Source organism: Amborella trichopoda, chromosome 4 (genome assembly GCF_054954075.1).
Source record: "Amborella trichopoda isolate Santa Cruz 75 chromosome 4, AtrichopodaSantaCruz75HAP2 v2.0, whole genome shotgun sequence".
Taxonomy (NCBI): domain Eukaryota; kingdom Viridiplantae; phylum Streptophyta; class Magnoliopsida; order Amborellales; family Amborellaceae; genus Amborella; species Amborella trichopoda.
This window is the reverse complement of record NC_142339.1, coordinates 49,935,532-49,955,396: the sequence shown is the minus strand read 5'-3', so window position 1 is coordinate 49,955,396 and position 19,865 is coordinate 49,935,532. Positions and strand designations below refer to the sequence as shown.

The 19,865-nt window shown below is 35.7% G+C and overlaps 1 long non-coding RNA gene and 1 pseudogene across 2 annotated transcripts; one reads left to right on the top strand and one right to left on the bottom strand.

Moving 5' to 3' along the window:
• Nucleotides 1-3,873: 3,873 nt before the first annotated feature.
• On the top strand, nt 3,874-5,140 carry LOC148782551 (uncharacterized). 2 transcript variants are annotated; one of them, XR_016053187.1, is made up of 2 exons: nt 3,874-4,137; nt 4,641-5,140. It is a non-coding gene; the product is annotated as an uncharacterized LOC148782551 (long non-coding RNA). The 2 variants fall into 2 exon arrangements; XR_016053186.1 differs by having other exon boundaries at nt 3,901-4,137; nt 4,577-5,140.
• Nucleotides 5,141-18,294: 13,154 nt separating this feature from the next.
• LOC105420266 (V-type proton ATPase subunit G-like) lies at nt 18,295-19,819 on the bottom strand (annotated as a pseudogene).
• Nucleotides 19,820-19,865: the final 46 nt, after the last annotated feature.

Below are 19,865 nucleotides of genomic sequence, written 5' to 3'. Positions count from 1 at the left end.
CAAACCTGTATATGTAGAAATGCATGACTCTTAATAAATCTTTTTTTTAGATAGATTTTAAGACTTAATTTTTAAGGACATGTAATCTCTGACATGAAGATTATGATATGAAAAAATAAATAATTTTAAAAAAACAAAAATATTAATTCTAAAAAAAAAACATTTGGACCGTTAGTTTCTATTGTTTTTAGATGGAGCACCTACTTGGATCCATCTTTAAGATCTATGCTTTACACTTTCTGGACCGCTTATGTAGAAATGCGGTCCAGCACGAAACAATTTTCCTTAACCACATATAATTTGTGTATTTTAGAAGGGGTTATTTTTGTGTTTTCCAAATATCTCAAATTTTAATTTTAAATTTAAAAAGATTCTTTTGACTTATTGAATAATGATTAAATTTTTAAAAATATTTTTAAATAACAACAATGTCCTCAATTTTTCAAGCAAATTGCTCTTAATATAATTTTTATATATATTTTTATATTTTTCGTGGTATTTTGTTGTTAAAATGGAGGTTTTCTTTGAGAAAGTGGGTGAAATGTAGTAGATTTTCTAGGAGAAAGCGGGTGAAAATGAAGCGAGTTTTAGAGTTGGGCGTTTTGAATAGCTGTGGTAGAGAGAGTGGAGAGGAAGTAAAGTGGCAGACAAAGGAGACAAAAGTTGGGGGTGACAATGGACCCGGACTTGACAAAGGACCCTAGGGGTAGACCCAATCTGAGTCCGGTATGGGTTTAAAAGTTAGACCCAGCAGGTCAGGGCCGGGTCCAAATCTTGGACCCAAATATTATTTGGGTCTGGGTTTGGATCAAGGTCAGGGTCCGGTAATATTTTTTAGGTCCCTGTATACGAAATATGTTTAAACATAATTAAATATATAAATATCTTAATTTCTAGATCGGATCTGGGTCTGGGTCCATACTATTTTTTTGTGTCCAGGTCTGGGTCCTTTGGGTAGAGAGGAGAGATAAAGAGAGGTGAGAGTGGGTTTTGGACCTTTGGGTAGAGAGGAGAGATAAACAAGAGTGGGTTTTGGGTTGTAAAGAGAGGAGAGAAAAAGTGAGGGTCCATATTGTTGGCTAGCCATAGGCAACAATGATAGCTTTTAGCTTTTACATTTAGCAAGAGAGAAAAAAATTACAAGTGCAGTCTAGGGTTGTAAAATGAGAATGGCAATTTTAGAGAGATAAATAGTTGCAAAATGAAATGGTACCAAAACAGTAAGACGTTTGATGATGCTTGTAAAATTGAAGAAATAATAGTAGTAAAAATAAAAATAAAAAGGACCTTTTGGAATTCAACATAGAGCAAAAATTCAAAAGGATAATGTTTGATGGCGGGATGCTTCTCCTCGTGTTGGAATAGAGAGAGAAGTGGCTTCAATGGTGATCGAATGGGGGAGAGAGTGAAGAGAAGAGATGGTGTTATATATTGAAGAGAGAAGAAATCAATCGGTGCATGAAAAATAATTTCTTCATTTTGGGCTAAAAATAGAAATTTTGATTTTTAGCTGAAATTATTTCTGCTCCTTTTTTAAAAATCCAAATAGTGGCAATTCTCATTCTTCTTTGAAAAATATTTTTTGGAAATACTTGTGAGTAGAATAATTTTAAACTAGACATATTTGGGTAATTAATTTGAAATAGAACTCAGAATAACCTTTACGTCTAAATACTTTTCCAAAAAAAATTACAAATTCAATTATTTTCAAAGTGTGAGGTTCGTTTGGCATATGTATGTTTGTCAATTTTTGGACCCCAAACCTCCAGATGTGCTTTAATTGGGTATGGACAAATTAGTAAGGCGTATCAATTTCTTCTAAGGTAAAATTGAATCTAGATATATCTAATTCTTTGAGAATTTAACTCATATGAGTGAATCATAAAATGATAATCCTCTTCCAAAAAGAGATGAATAAGAAACTTGTAATGAACCAATTAAAGGGATAGTATAATTTTAGGCATGAGTTTTATATCCACCTGATGATGGCTAATCAAAATAAAATATTGACTAAAATACTCATGACTTCAAATGTGGAGTAATATTCTTTCTCATTGAATGAAGCATTAGTATCTCATGATGTTGTATTTTGGAGAAAGGCTGTAAATGGTGACATGGACTCTATTTTTCTTAATAAAACATGGAATTTCGTAGATTTGCCGCTTGATTTTAAACCTACTGGATGAAAATAAATTTTCAAAAGGGAAAAGATTGTCGATGGGTCTATTAATAAGTACAATGCCATGTTAGTTGTTAAATTGATTGACTAAACCGAAAACATATTGTTAAATTGATTTAACTAAACAGAAAACATAGACAATGACAGATATGCTTAAGTAACAATGATACCTACTTCTCACTCTTCCCTCAGTTAACTAGCTAATCATACACCAAATGGATTTGAAAACCACTTTTCTAAATGGTGAATTAAATGAAAAAATATTTATATGTAAAACAACCAGAGGAGTTAATTATCTAGTTCAAGAAAATAAAGTATATCATCGTCGTCAAAGCTTTTTTCCAACTAATTGGGGTCGGCTACACACATACTGATCACCATTCTGCTCTATTAAAGGTCATACCCTCAGTGAGGTAATAAATCCTTTTACCGTTTCTCACTACTTTCAATCATATATTTTTTAACCTACTTCTGGCCTTTTTTAGCCTTCCATTTAACTAACTCGCACCTCCTAATAGGTTCTTATCTCATCTTATCACCTATTGGTGGCACACCTAAATTTTTCCAAATGTTTTCATTTTGAATTTTATCTCTTCTTGTGTTGTCACTCATCCATCTCAGCACCCTCATATCTGCTACACTCATTCTATGGAGTATACAAGAAAATAAAACATATAAATTGGTCAAATCATTATATAGACTTAAACAAGCTCCATAATATTGGCATAAGAAATTTGATAATATAATATCACCGTATGGTTTTATGAGAAATGAGGCAAACAAGTATATGTATAGTAAAAAAATTTACTTGATATATGTCATAATATTTCTTTAGTCTTTACATTGATCATATGCTAATCTTTGGCCTTAACTTGGAAATTGTGAAGGAAATGAAAAGATTCCACATATCTAATTATAATATAAAGTATCTAGGAGTAGATGATGTAAAACTAGGTATTAAGGCAATAAGAAAGGATGATGTGTTATTTTAATCCAATATCAATAAATTGAAAAGATGCTCAATAAGTTTGAACGTAGTGATCATGAGTCAGTTTCATGTCAATAGATCACCATATAAAGTTAATGAAAAATAAGGGAAGACGTATTTCTCAAATTGAGTAATTAGAAGTTTGATTTATGCAATAAGTTGTTGCATATGCAGTGGGTTAACTTAGTACATTTGCGACTCACCCAAGAAGAGATTATTGGGATGCAAATTTTTTAACAATGCAAATTTCATTATTTTCTAAACCCTTAGGACCACACTATTTCAAGAAATCCCTGAACCACATAACACCATAGTTCCCATCCTATGATCCAGTATCCTGACAGACTTACCGATTTTGGAAATAATCAAGGAGAAATAGCAAAAACAAGTAAATCACCACGAAATTGGAAATTTCAGATTTTGGTCAAATCTGGGTTGGGACACAAAGTGTGTCGCTCACCCTAGATTAAACAAAATCATGTACTTCTAGTTGCCAGCCTAGTCCAATCAAATTTCAACGAATCTAGACCATTTTGGGATAGGGGACACACTTAGCGTATCACCGAAGCTTGGGTCTGGCAACACAAAGTGTGTCGCCCAGCCCTCTGACCAAAAAAATTGAGTTTTGAGCTGGCAGATCCATTTTTTTTTGTAATTATATATTCCATGTGTTTTTTAGTCTATAAAAGTTAATTTTCACCTCTTTTAGGGTTAGAATGTGAAAAGAGAGAAAAACCCCAATTGGTGAGTAGAAACCCTAAAGCATAGAAAAACCTAACGAAACCCTAAAGAAGCAACTGATGACAGCTATCTTCAACATTTAAGTCAGATCATAACCTCATTTCAACGAAGCCATGGCTTGGTTAACTCTGAAGAGAGAAAAGATGATGCATGGTGTAAACTCAGTCGCCTTCCTGATACGAGCGAGACTTCGAAGCATTGGGTATCCCGAGCCAACTGGTTCAGCCATGTAAGTTCATTTTCACAATTTCCCTGCATTTTTAGTTACTAAAGTTATTTGATTAGATTTGAAGTAGTTTTATAGCTTTATTTAAGTATTTTGTGGATAGGATTGATGCCGAATCTGCCAGTGATCTAAAGAAAGATCTATTCACTTTCGAATAGAATCAACCCCTAGCTCATAATCTAAATTGATCCTTTTTAATACTTTTTTAAATAAGTTTTTAATGCCAGATCTAAACAGGGGCTAATCTTTCCCCACTCCCCAGAGTTGTCTAGAGTTTGAAGTACCATATAACTCTCTCTCTCTCTCTCATTTCCCCTCCATTTTCAAAAGAGTTGCTCTCCTTTTTTGGAGTCCTCGACGTAATGAACTCTTATCTCCTCTCTCTCTCTCACACGCACCCTCTTGATCTCTCTGCATTTCTCTCGCCTCTTTCTCTCTCTAGAAATGACAGCTCGTAGAGATTTGAGACAACAAATGCACAGCCTAACCAGACCACCGAATCACAGGCCCACCTCCATCTACACAAGCAAACTCTAGAAGTTGTCGAAAAATCCGTTGATTTCCAGTGAGAAGCAAATTCTCTAGCGATTTTTGCAACAGATGCACTTTCAGGCGGCCACATTGCCAGAAATCTTCTCCCTCCCATTGGGTGACAAGCTCATAGAGAATATCAGGAAGATCAACGGCCGCGATCGGCTCCACCTCAAAACCCTAGCTCCCCCAGCCTTCGATCCTCTACGAATCGGGATCACAGTGAAAGAAGTGCACAAGCTAATTGAGATAGCGTCTTGTTTTTCAAAAAAAATAAATGGACATGCGCTGTCTGCTACTTTAAACGGGGCTCTGGCGAGTGGGTAAAAGACCCTGTTCAACGTTTCTATTGCCCGCCATGGGGTAACTTAGGGGAGAAAAAAAATATCTAATTGCTGTTACCTAAAATTAATGGAGAAACCTTAAAAATTTATTGAAGCAATTGGAAACAATGACAATACCGATTACCTCTTTCTACTACGAAGCATTTTAGAATTTTATCATAATTGTAGAATTGGTTGTAAGCTATTCGTTAGTTATAGAAATTCGGCCTAAAAATTCATTATTTCTATATTTTAATAATTATTAAATTAATTGAAAATAAGTCATCAATAAAATTAAAATTTTTAAAATAAAGAGCAAAGAATATATTAAAACGGAAAAAAAAAATTACATAAGGTTGCAACCTCATACTGTAAAAGTAAGGTGCACATAAAAAATTTAATAGAAAAGAGTATTTCATAGTTAGAAAACCTTCTAATTGATCATTTTGACGTCGATATATATGGATATAAAAATAAATAAAAAAATTCAGGTCCTAAAAATAGTGAGTCTCTTAAAAAGTTATTTGGATTGTCTAATTTCAAGATTTTCAAATATTTTTAGATCTTCTCAATCAGCATTATTTTTGAAATTTTAAATTTTCTAATTAAAGTTTAACCTGGATTTCAAACCATCCTAAGATTTGGCAGTACATCTTCCAATAAAATTTAGAGGTGCCTTACTTATATAGGGCACCTTATACAAACCTTACCCTTTTAAAACTGGTCTTCAATTTTAAATCGTGAATAAAAAGGAAAGTTTAAAGATATCAGAAAGCAAATAGCGCCCTTAAAACACTAAACGGTTAAAATTTAATAATGAATTATAAGCTAATTTTAAATGATAAAAGAAAATTGTTCCATGTGTTGGGGATGGCGAACTACTTATGTGTTTCCCAAGGCATCACATATCCATCTTTAAGATGGATGCATAGTCCCTCCAAAAAAAGATTAAAATCAATGGTCTAAAAAGCTTATTTGAAAAATTATCATTTTTGTTTATGAAATTTATTTTATTTCTACATTTTAATGACCTCCATATTAAATATTATGTATACCTAAAAATTAAGTCCAAAATCCATCTTAAAAATGATAATGTAGTCGGACGCAGATCTACATATGAATCCAAGGGAATCGTAAAAACCGTGCCCAATGATAAAGCTTTGCAATTTAAATTGCAAACTATTGAGAATTTCATATATAAAAAAATGAGTTTCCTATTTTCCAAGTGAATACAATTTGATGGCTTACAAACATTTATGAAACTGTAAAAACATGTTAAAAGGTTAGTCATAGCTATTTTTAAGAGCACAAAAACTAACGAATTAAAAATTTAAAAGCTGAAAATTTATGAATTTTCTTAGGAAAATTATTTTATAAGCATGAATACACACAAATAAAATTATTCTTTGAAGAAAATTTCTAAGTAATAAATTACAAAAAATTAACGGTGGTGGTAATTTAAAAGTTGTAAATATAATTTTTGTTGAAGGAACATTTTCTATAAATTTATTATTTTAAACTAAGAAACAATCATAAATGAAAATTAAGAGCATAACAAAAATATTTTTTTTATTTTAGTTGGAACAACATTCTAGTTTTTTAATGTTTTAAGAACTATAAAGTAATTATGTTACCAAGACTGCAAAAAAGAAACTAATATTATTTATTTTTAAAATCTTAAAGATTTTATAATTTTGAGTACAAAGTTTTATGCATTAAAAATAGTTATGGCTAATTTCAAGCAATTAAATTGTAAATTGTAAAATATTTAAACATTACGTTCTTTTATTTTTTTTCTAATAATTTATGCTTCCCTTTCTAACTATAGTACTAGAATATAAAACTGGTTTTAATATCTTTTTGCTTTTAAATTACAATCATGATTCAATTTCGCGCCAGATATTATTTTTCCGTCAAATGATTTTTTCCGCAGGGTGTGCGTCTCTCTCATGCATAGCAAACACCCCTGCCCTTTCTATTATTCTTGTTCTCTCTTGGTTTTTTTAGAAGCCCTAAAAGGACAAGTCATTAATATGATCTTTGTCGATTTTTAGCTTTTTTTTTTTTGATAATGATCCAAATGGAAATTACATCCGAAATAACAAGCTCATGCATCGCCCCTCCCTTTCTTCGCCAAAGAATATACAATGTCATTCCCCTCTATATGGACACGTTGGAACATGATCGTCATTCCTCGAATAAGAAACTTAATTTTCCATCCACTTTGATCTGATCTTCCAAGGTGGTCTAGACACCGCACCGCAGCAATTTATCACGTTCAAAGAATCACATTCAATCACGCAACAATCTTGTATCCCTCGGCGTCTAATGATCTTCATCCCTTGTAACACGACAAGTAGCTCTGCCTCATTATCCGTAGAACACCACTAAGGTCTAGCAAAACAGAAGATGCACTCACCATAACGATTTCTCAACACTGTCCCTACACTTGCCAACCTCTGATTTCCTAAAGAGCTACCATCACAATTTAGCTTCACACTACCCAAAACCGGTGGAATCTATCTCCCCTTATGCGTCACCTTCATCACTTTTTTGCAACATCAAGCTCCTAACATTAACCTCCATATCTACCTTAGAGACCCTAAAACCTTCCTTTGTCACAGAGAACCAACTCCAAATTGTATACGATATTTTCCTCTTAACCATATCGCATTCCATAACTATCCCCTCAAAAACCCTCCTATTTCTATCCAACCAAACCTCCCAAAGAACCGTTGCCCTTCCTATCAGAAAATTCAAATTTCCAACCTTTGGCAGACCAACACAAGACAAAAACTCAATAATTTTTGTATGGTTTTGCGGTAACATAACAGTTATTGCCAAGTGATTAAGAAACCAAAGCCAAATATCATGCATAAAAGCACAAATGCAAAAATAAATTATCACCATTTTCATCAATTTCCTTGCAAAGCATACATACATTTGTGATAATTTTCCCTCTTCGAAATAACTTATCCATTGTCAAGCACGTATCTTGTAAAAATATCCACAAAAATACTCTAACCTTTTGTGGAACCTTCCATGACCAGATTTGACGCAAAGAGTCCCTATTCTACCTAATCCTATCATGAAACAACAATTTGTATGCCGACTTCATAGAAATCACACCATCACTTTCAGTTTCCCACACCAACTCATCATGAAAATCTTGATGTAATTTAATCTCATCCAGCAATCGTAGCAACTCGGACATTTGCGTAATAAAAGCATCGCTGACCCCAATGGTTTAAAAAACGGATCGGTGACCCGGATCGAGCTTCCAAAAAACCGATCTGGATCGGCGAATCGGCGATCCGGATCGGGAATCGAGTGAATCGGTCAAAATAAAGCTTAAAAAAAATTCGAAAAAATTATGAAAATTCATTATAAATATTGATTTTTAGGAATTCAATAAAAAATGAGGGTACTCCGTTAAGAATTTTCATGTTTTTGAATGAATATGCGAATATTGATATGTTCTTTCCCTGCATGAACCGCCATTCAGCATTTAATTTACAGTATTTCGTGCTCATCCCTACACTGTTGCTGTTGGGACTCGATATGTGAATAATATGGCTGGGATAGGGTGGCCTCAGAATCATCATCTCTCTCATTTTCTCTTTGAATAATATGGATTAAAAAAAAAAAAAAAACAAATTTAAAAAAAAACCGATCATGGATTAAAAAAAAAATCACAAATTTTCAAAAAATTCTATCATGGATTACAAAAAAAAATTCGATCATGGATTAAAAAAAAAAAATCACAAATTTTCAAAAAATTCAATCATGGATTACATAAAATTCGATCATGGATTACATAAAATTCGATCATGGATTACATAAAATTAGATCATGGATTACAAAAAAAAACACAAAAAAAAAAACAAAAAATTCAATCGTGGATTACAAAAAAAGAAAAAAACAGTTCGATCATGGATTACAAAAAATTCAATCATGGATTACAAAAAACTCTATCATGGGTTACAAAAAAAGCAAAAAACAAAAAATTCAATCATGGATTACAAAAAAAAAAACAAACATTTCGATCATGGATTACAAAAAAAAAACAAACATTTCGATCATGTATTACAAAACATTCGATCATAGATTACAAAAAATTCTATCATGGGTTACAAAAAAAAAAAAAAAAACAAAAAAATCGATCATGGATTACAAGAAAAGAAAACAAACATTTCGATCATGGATTACAAAAAATTCTATTATGGGTTACAAAAAACCAAAAAATTCAATCATGGATTACAAAAAAACAAAAACAATTCGATCATGGATTACAAAAAAATCGATCAAGTATTACAAAAAAATCTATCATGGATTACAAAAAAAAAAATAAAAAAAAAAAAAAAATAAAAAAAATAAAAAAAAAATAAAAATAAAAATTCCGTAAGGACTCGCCGATTCCGTACAGTGGATCAGCGATTCACTGTACAGAATCGTCCGGTTCTCTCTAGAACCGGACGATTTCCGATTTTTTAGGCGATCCGGTCCCCTTTCACGATTTCCGAGTCGAACCGGGCGAGTCCGGTTCGACTCGGTGTTTTTTAAAACGCTGGCAGACCCTATTGTAGACACATATGATGTACCAACTTCCTCTCTCCCTACAAAACATCTCACTTACTTTAGCCATGGGGTTAGAAGATGCATTGAAAATTAGATGAAAGGCAAACTTCATAGGCATCTCCCCAATCTATTTCCCACGCCACAAAAGAACCTTTAAACCATTTCCCACCTCCCATCTAGAACATTATACCATGAAATATCTATTTTGTATAACTCCTTTCCAGATCCACGGCTTGTCCCGACTTGTCCTGGACCCCTTGCCACTTCACAATTCCTATCTTCTCCATATTTCTCTTTTCTTCCATAAAGCATCTTCCCCATCCGTCGATCCCCACCACCACTTAGCCAATAAGGCATAGTTTGCCAGCTTTAAGCTTCACCCCCCTAACCCTCCTTCAGAAACATGTATGCAAACTCTATCACAGCTCACCAGATGGTATCTATTCTCAAATTCTCATGACCCCAACAAAAAATTCCTCATTAGCTGCTCAATACTCTTTAAGATCGAAGAAGACATCATTAAAGGAGACATTTGAAAAATCGACAGGTTAGAAAGAGAAGATTTAATCAGGGTCAATATACCATTAGGAGACAAATTTTTTTATTTCCACAAATCCAATTTAGAGTGCATCCGTTCTACCACAGGATCCCATATTGATCTTGGGAGTCTTCTATCTGAAATAGGTAATCCCATGTATTTCATAGGAAACACCTCCACTTTACACCCCAAAGATATTGTCTAGCCATTCTAGCAACACATCATCACAGGCCACACCAATAATTGAGGTTTTAGCAAAATTTACCTTGAGTCCAAGTCCTACTTCACAGCATAGAAGAATCTGTTCCTCACAAGTATCACTAAAAAGCAACGTATCGTCAGCATACTGAATATGTGAAATTAAGAGAAACTTGAAATCCTTTAAATCTACTCATGTTCACCATGTTACCAATACTCTTGCTGAAAGCTTCCCCCATAATTGTAAACAGGAAAGGAGACAAATGATCTCCTTGTCTCAACCCTCTCGTAGCCCAAAAAAAACCTTGAGGACTTCTTTAAACCAAAATTGAAAAGTGCAAGCTTGTTAAACATCCCTTTATCCAACTGCACCAATTCTCCCCAAAACCCATACAGTTCATGACAGCGATTAACACATCCTAATCCACCTAATCATACACCTTTTCCAAATCTAGTTTGAGTAACACCCCAGGCTCATTAGAGAGGGTCCTCGAATAGATACATTCCTACGCAATAAGAACCCCATATGTGATTATCCATCCCTAGCATTGTTCAAAAAAATGGACCGCCCAACGCCTAGGTGATCCAGAAGGTTTGGGCACATCGCCCAGGCCTAGGTGGCCAAACTGGGTGGTTGTCCCTAGGAGGTACGAAACCCGCCTAGGTGGTCGCCCAGGGGCCTGCACCCCGCCTAGAGGCAGAAAAGTACTTTTTTTTTTTCAAGATATAAAAGTTTAGAATGATGGTTTTTAGGTTCATTTGAAACCTAAACCTACAAGAACACCTTTTAGAGAAAAAGAAACCTCCAAAAAACTACATTTAATTGGATAAAAAAATTACATTTAATTGGAAGTATGGGTACAACCCAAAACCAAATGATAAAAATTGTATGAGGTATAATTTTTGTGAAAAAGATACTAACGAGGATATTAGCCGATTCAAAAAACACCTTGTTGGTGTTGAAGGTACTGTTGGTTATTGTACAAAAGTTCCTGAAGCAGTTCGGGATAAGATTAGATATTTTTTGAATTTTGAAGAACACAAAAATGATGAAAGCCTTGTTCTATGGAAGTATCTTCTTCAGGTTCTAGTCGGAGTGGTGATCGGGGTTGGAAGTATGGTTATAACCCGAATTCAAGTGATAAAAATCATATTAAATGTAATGATACTAATGTGGGCATTTACCGGTTTAAAAAACACCTTGCAAGTATTAAGGGGGATGTTGCCCCGTGTAAAAATGTTCATGAGGCTACCAAGGAAGAAATTATACAATATTTAAGTTCAGAGAAGCACAAAGAAAATGGTAGGCAGCCAAGAGTCATAGGATCCCATCTGCACAAACTGCACATACTAGTAAGAAGAAAGTAGAAGAAGATGAGGAGGAAAAGGCAGATTCAAAAGAAACTGAGGAGGACGAAAGTTATATTGAAGAGGAAGATGACTCTGATGATGATGGCCTAGACTTTGATGCATATGATGAGGCTTGCCCTATTGATATTCCCTCTGATGATGACGACGATTGAAGACTCTTGCCTCTTCGTGCTGAGTGTTGAGTATTGAGTCTGTTAACTATTGTGTTGAGTCATGAGTGTTGAATTTTGTTAGACTGTATATTTTCTAAATTTCTGTATATTTCTTTTCTGTTGTGTGTTGACTTTTATATCCTATACTTGTATCGCTTTACAATTTACTGTTTTAACAATATGGATTATCAAAATTCTCTTCTCGACATCTTTTTTTTTTTTTTTTGTCAACTTCAAATATGGTATTTTGGTAATTTAGTATGTTTTTTACTTTTTTTCAATTGGGCAGCTGCCTAGGTTCTGGGCCCCCTGCTAGGCGCTAGGCGACCTGGAACCCCCAGGCCGCCTAGGACCCGCCTAGTGCTTTTTCATACACTGATCCATGGATGTAAGCATATTAGGGTCACATAATAACCTTATTTAACACTCTCTTCAATTTTTCAGCTAATACCTTTGCAATAATCTTATACATGCTCGTTAAAAGACTTATTGGGCGAATATCCGATATACTAGAGATCGAACCACTTTTGGGGACAAGTGCCACATAAGTTGAGTGAATCGATTTGCTCAACACACCTTTATCTAATAACTCATTGATCATCATCAATAGATCACATTTCATCTCCGCCCAAAAAGTTTGAAAGAATCTTAATGGGAATCGATCCGGTCTTGGAGCCTTATCCCCATGCAGTGCAAACATGACAAATTTATCCTCCTCTTCTGATGCCCACCCTTCTGAAGAATTCGCCTCATCCATAGATAACCTTTGAAAATTCAAACCGTGAAGAGTAGGAAGAAAGGACATATTCTTTGTAAACAACAACTGAAAATGGTTGACAAATGTCGTTTCCCACGCCACTCTATCCCCTTCTAAAAACCCCTCAAAGCATACTCTTGATAAATCATTCTACCTCCTCCTTGAATTTGCAATTGCATGGAAAATTTTTGTATTTAAGTCTCCATCTCTTAACCACTTCACCCTTGATCTTGCACTCCAATGTATTTCTTATGCTCTCAATTTACCATGAAGAGAGCTAAAAAGATTGACCTTCTCCTCATGAAGCGATTATGTGAAAGTCCCCCCATCCTGAACCTGAGCATCTAAAGCCTCCAAGTCAAGCAAATCTTGCTGAATTCTCTGATTTATTTGAAACTTGGTTTCTTTTTTCCATTGGATAAGCTTATGTTAACTTCTTATGCACCATGAAACCAACCCCTCCCAATACAATCGAGTTTTGCCAAGTACTCTTAATGATATCCACAACATCTTTTTCTTCTAGCCACACAAGATCAAACCAAAATGGTCTAGGGCCAAATTGGTTGTTAACTGTATGTAAAGCTAGTGGAACATGATCCGAAAGTTTATTAAAAGCCATGACTCACACTAATGGAAAATGTTGCTCCCATTTATTTGAAATTAAAAATCGATCAATCTCACTTTGAATAAGATTATCGACGCTATTATTTGACCAAGTATAATGCACACCATTTATTAGCAAATCAATTAATTGATGCCTCATAATGAAATGATTAAAGAGCATCATGGATGGAGTAAGAGAAGTAACAGATGAGATTTCCACAGGCCACCGAATCATGTTAAAATCATCAGCAATACAAGTTGGCAAGTTCACATATGTAATCAAATTCAATAAAGCAGTAAGAAACTCTTCTTTCATTTCATTTGCATTAGGGCCATAAACATTGCAACACATCCATACGAAACTATCTACAATCCTCTCCAAAATCACTACACATATTCTATTAGACAAAACCGAGTTTATTAATTTAAAGCAAGTTGGGTCCCATAAGGACCACAAATTGTCAGATGCTCCTATTGAATCACAACCAACAAAAGCTACCAGCCCTACTGCCAAGATATCCCTAACTAAATTAATTGTTGTCTTGGTAATTTAGTTTCCTATAACAATGCCAAGATATCCCTAACTAAATTAATTGTTGTCTTGGTAATTTAGTTTCCTATAACAACGAAACATCAGGCTTTAAGGACTTAACTAGAAGCATAACTTCACACTTCCTCCTCGCCCCACCAAGGCCTCAAACATTCCAACCGCGCACTTTCAGTAAATTGGGAGCAGGAGCCATTCCTGGCAAAACCAGGACCATCATTAGAGCTTGAAGAGGAAGAACTGGAATCAACCACATGAACTGCCTCCTTGCCTCATATATCCTCCGCAACCACGCTCTTCTTTGGATGTGGTTTACGTCTCCCCACCAACCTGACTGAAAATCTTGTCAAAGTAGCCGGCACCCGGCCTACACCATTATCATCGCTCCTCTCTCCAGATGCAGACTTATCAAGCACCACACCCATATTCTTCTTTTTGCTCTTCTTCTCAGCCTTCACCCAATCTTTAATCACTTCCCAACACCTTAGCAATAGGTACATCTAAGCCCATACCTATATCATGGAACATGACCGCAATTTCCTCTTGTTGATCCACAACATTTCGACTTGGATCATCAAGATCCAACTCTTCGTCATCCCCAACCACAACCCTATTGCAATAATATCATCCTCGACACCTTCCACAATTTCACCCTCCTCCCTTTGATCAAAACCAACAACGAACAAACCCTCATCCCCCGCAACAATATTAACAAGAGCACCATAAAAAATGGCTTGATCAAACCCAACCCGTCACCCAATAGAGCCTTTCCATTCATGACCCCAACATTATCTATCTGAGCTCCATATCCTCCCCCCACATGAACCTCCCCCACCTTTGGAACTAAAGGACCACCAAGAAAATCTTGCCCACCCATCTCTCCTTCAGAGGGCAAAAGTAGTGGGTGTGTAACTTCCTCATTTGATTTTCTGCCCACCACCCACAGGAAACTATGAATGGCTCAGCTAGAAGCATCTGAATAGGGCCCACATAAGCTCCAAACCCTTCATCAAGCACCACTATCGGCAGCCCCAACTCCTCTGCTAGAATCCTTGGCAACCTTATCGCTTGACGACAAGCTGCCTTGCGAAAAGGCAAGAATCTGTGATCCATTGCTCTCCACCAGGCAGCCGTAAGAGCCAAAGCAATGGCCTTGTGTAAGGTAAACATGAATATCAGAATCCCAAATATTTCTTCCGAATAACATATCTTCTTTCTAAATTTTGTAACCGACCTCCACCTCTCCTATTTTCTTTCCAAAGGATAAACCCCAACCACCTGTCTTGACCAATGGAAACTTTTCTCTCTCTAGGATTGCTTTATTAATGAGAACCATCAAATCTCCCACGCAGATCTTGGCGTCTCCATTCAGCTGACTGTTCTCTCTCCCCAAGTCATCCCCATTTAATGCAATATTGTCAATAACCTGCATGGGGATATTTCCCAAATCTCCCTTCCTATTTTTACTAGTGGATCCCACCTCCCTCCTAGAATGGTCAACCTTTTTCAAATTCAAAAAACCTCCATCCTTAATAGGTTGCTTTTTTTTTGGGACTTAAATCTTTTTGAAATTAAAAAGTGATTGAATAGGTTCCCTCCCATACAAAAAACCGTTACGACTGTATGTGTGCTGTCGTAACTCCTTTTGGGCGCCATGGCTCTCTGCAAATTTCTTACAATTCCTTCACGAGCAATGTTTTTCCTTTCTCAATATTCCGTCTTTTTCTAACAATAGTCTGCCACTCAGCTTCCGTCTCTTCCCTCACAATAGTATCATGTACCTTTGAGCATGTTTTTTCAATAAGAATCGAAGCCTTTCTCTCTCCTTCAACCTGGACTCGAATTAAGAAATCCTCCCCTTGAACAGAAATTCTAATAACACTAAGCATAGGTGAAAGTGAGTTTCTCTTAATTCTCATCCGAACAAAAGACATATCACCACTATTGATACCTGTCCAATCCATGGTAGCAAATTCACCACACAAGTTACCAATTTTATAAAGACATCAAAATTCCAAGCATGCAAAAGAATACCAAATAATCTAATCCAACAAAAATATTTTCAAATTAAAGATCAAAGAACCAATGGACTCCAGACACTAATGGTTAAAAGCTTACCTCGCACCCAATGTATAGGATTTTGCATTGCTTTCCAAACATCATTAGATGAAGCAAGCACGAATACGCAATAATATCCTCCATCTTTTTAACCACCGGTTCATACGATAGATTCCAAGCCCTTTTGGCCCCGTTTCCCAGGCTAAACAAGTCGTTGGATGGAGATGAAAAGGAGTGTACCACCATCATAGAAGCTCTTTTCAAGGTATACAAGATGCCATCCTTCTCTAGAACAATAGAAAGAGGGTCCTCCATTCCACCCTCCTCATCATCTTTGTAAACTCCAACTAAAACGTTCTCCTCTAATTCTGATCCAAATGGGTGGTTTTTTCAAGCATTTTTTCCGATCAAGAGGTTTGTATTTTCAATATTACATCATTATTGTTTGATGAAAAATCAATAAATTTTGATTTTGTCAACCAATTAGTTAAACTTTCATTTCTTTTTAAGTTCTGTACTATGTAGACAGTCAAACATGCACAAAAGATGCATATCATGATAACATTTAATCCAAATAAATAAAAAGCATGCAGGACCTTTATTCAAATTTTCAAACATCTAAATCTTAAAATTCTGTTTCATCAAACATACCCTAAATCCGGACTTTATAAGCTCAATTTTTTTTTTTTCATTTATTTCTTACCATTCTTCTCGATCACTGATCAGACCTTCTGGATTGGTCGATCTAACGATTTGACACAAATATGTGGATGAACAATGCACCCCACCGATATGAGTTTTGAAACACTAGTGCATGCTACTGTTATACAATAATCTTTACATAGTCCATGCCAAATGCTGTGCACCGGCGATGTACATTACACCTGACCATTCACACATTGTTTCTGCTTAGTTGTTGTCTAGGTGTAGATAGACGTAGATGGAGAGAGGGCTGGAGCAAACTATATTTCGCCAGTAAACTGTTGAATCTATAATTGAAAGGGTAAAGTATTGTGTTAAGAAAGACATGGATTCAATTTATTATGTGTGATAATGAATTTAGTATAATAATTTTCATATTAATTTAGTTCTGACGCTTAGCAAAAATTTGGCCAATGTTTCGTGGGCAAACTAAATGCAGATGGCAAAGGGAAGGGCCAGGCCTAGGCCATCCGCCCTTGTCAATAGCCCAACCCTCATTCCCATAGGGCCAGTGCAAGCCTAGCCCCTGGCCCTATTAGGGCCAGCCCAAAAACAAATGAAGAAAAAATAAAAGAGGGATGGGATGGGATGGGATGGGCCTGCCTGGTATTGGCCCTAGTTCGGCCCTCAATACACAGTTTGTAGTCTATGACCTACTCTTTTAGGGTCGGGTAAGCAGTCTGGACCAATCCAGGCCACTGGGCCAATTGCCAGCCTGATGCAGCATTTGTATTTATTTCATTAGAAATTCACATTAAAATTGAGTATGACCAGGGTTGTGAATGGGTGAGTCAAGTCCAGGGGGGCAGGACTGACCCAGAACTAGACTTAAAAGGTCCAAAAGAATCGAACACGAACCAAGACCCCGACCATCCCATTTCAAGTTGGGGTGCACCAGTCATTTTATCAAAATCTGCCAAATTTTGTGGACATCAGAAGGTTCTGCCGCAACTATACAGATTGATACTAAAATGCTAGCATAAACTTCTTCTCCTGTTTGGTAACTACACAGATACATACAAATTGAAATTGTCAATGAAAGGAACATGGTCAGACTGTTCCTTTTCAACTTTGCTCTGTTCCTACTAAACCCCGACAATAACCCAAACAGTCAACTTCCATTAAACCAGAACACAGTCAAGGAAGTAACCTTGCCATCGCACTCGAGACTTTTCGTTCATCACCGTCCCTTGAATTTGATCCATGGTGGAGAGAGAATGGGACACATTTGCCTCCATCACCATCCATCATCTCAATGGACAGTGATAAACCCAAGACTATTATTCTCCCATAATCATCAAGATCATAGAGTTACACTTTTCCATAAAAAATATTTAACCCCCCCCCCCCCCTCTCTCTCTCTCACAGACACACACACACACATACACACACACCCTGCACAGGCGCATGCAAAAATGTGAGCATAAGAAACCCCAAAACTAGGTACAAATGTGCGCAAAAGAAACCCCAAAACTAGGTTGTGTGGTATATTCCGTGATAGGGGACACTTAACACATCCAAATAGTTTTAAAAAATCAAACAAAAAGAGTCTGATGTACAAGTATCCATTGAAGAGACCTCTTCATTTATTCAATTATCTACAGAAATAACCCTCTCCTAGTTAATAATCTGAAAAATGAGTTAGAAACCAACGCACTCCAGACCATACTGGTCGGCAGCTACATATTCATGTGCACAAAGACACCTGAAAGAATCCCACAAACAACTAAGAGAATAACACAGTTCACATTCCATAAAGCATCATACTTTAAAGAAATAAATAAATTAGATCGACTAACCTTTCAAGTTTTGACAGTCATGACGTGCTTCATAGTCATGCTAACCACCTCAGGGGAAGCCCTTGAAGTCTCGCTCTTTAGAGCTTCACTTCAGTTTCCTCTTCCAATCGATTAACGTTCGACCCATAACTGCAACTACTCTATTCCATATAGAAACATGATTATTTCTAGAAATTATTATTTTATAGCTTGATAGACTGTCTCATAAGTTGGACAAAAAGGAACGGAAAAAGATTACTCTAAAGATCTCAGCAAAAATTCAGGAAGTCTCTTTAAAGCTTGTACAAAATTTAGATATCGGGTACATAACTACAATTACTTATAGACTTTTTAATTAAGTGTAAAATGGTAAAAGAGAGAACCCAACATCCATAATGTCAAAAGCCAGTACTTTTGAAAAATAAAAAGGAGAAATCAAAATCCAGTAACATTAGATTTTGTAAACGGTTTCAGATAATATTTTCTTTACTATTTGAGTAGACTTATCTTCATGATTTCATTTTAGAACATTCTTTCCTAAATTCTAAGAAGTAAAATGAAAGGAATGGCGAAAAATTACATTAATAGATGAAGTATCAAAGCATCATAGAAACTAGTTCAATAGGAAAAACTATGAATATGACTTCTAACGACTAACGTACCTCTGAAATGTTTTTCTGATACTCAGCAGCTTCCAAATTAGTACGATATGCAGTTGCTTCATGCTCTGCTTCATCTTTTGCGTGCTTAAGCCTTGCCATTTTCGCTGCAAAATATACAGGGATTACAACGGCTTACTTCTTAAATTTAGCTTTTGATGAAGAGAGAAATATCGAATAATCAAGTGCAACACACATACACGAGCAAGCACATGTTTGCACACACACAATACCTACTAAAATATTCTCAGTTGCCATATGAGAAACGAGATAATATATATATATATATATATATATTTCCAGGTATTTTTAAGATTCTAAGTTTCCATAGAACCTAATAATCTATGCAGGTTCCTAAGCATTGTTTTGATATTTTTACAAAGCTAAACAAAAATGAATAGAACATTTCCTAACACGCTTCATACCTTTTGGTCCAATAATCTGAGACCCAATTTTTATAAGGAATTTTGACGATTTGAATTCTATCCCTTCATATAAACTAATACACCCAAAGGAAACTAATGGAACAAAAATTTACCATTTCTGGAACAGGCAACTACCTGTTGTGCCTCCTGCCCTGCAGCTAGCAACATTTGAATTCCACCTTGTCCCCTGATTGAATCCAAAGCGGCAATCCAACATGAAAATCAGATCACAATGGTGTCACCATATCAAGACCAGGAGGAGGCTGATTAAATAATGTGTCATACTAGGAAACTAGAATGCACTCCAGCAACCCAACGTAGGGTGTTCACCCTTTTGGGATGGCTTTTGGACTTGCATACAGAGAATCCCAATTAACCAAAACCCCAGCTAACCTTGTTTGCTCCAACACCACTAGTCCCAACTGTATATAAGATATCATACTCCACGTCATCAATCTCCAACATTATCTAATATAGAATCACTTGTACAAATTCACCAACAAAAGCAAGG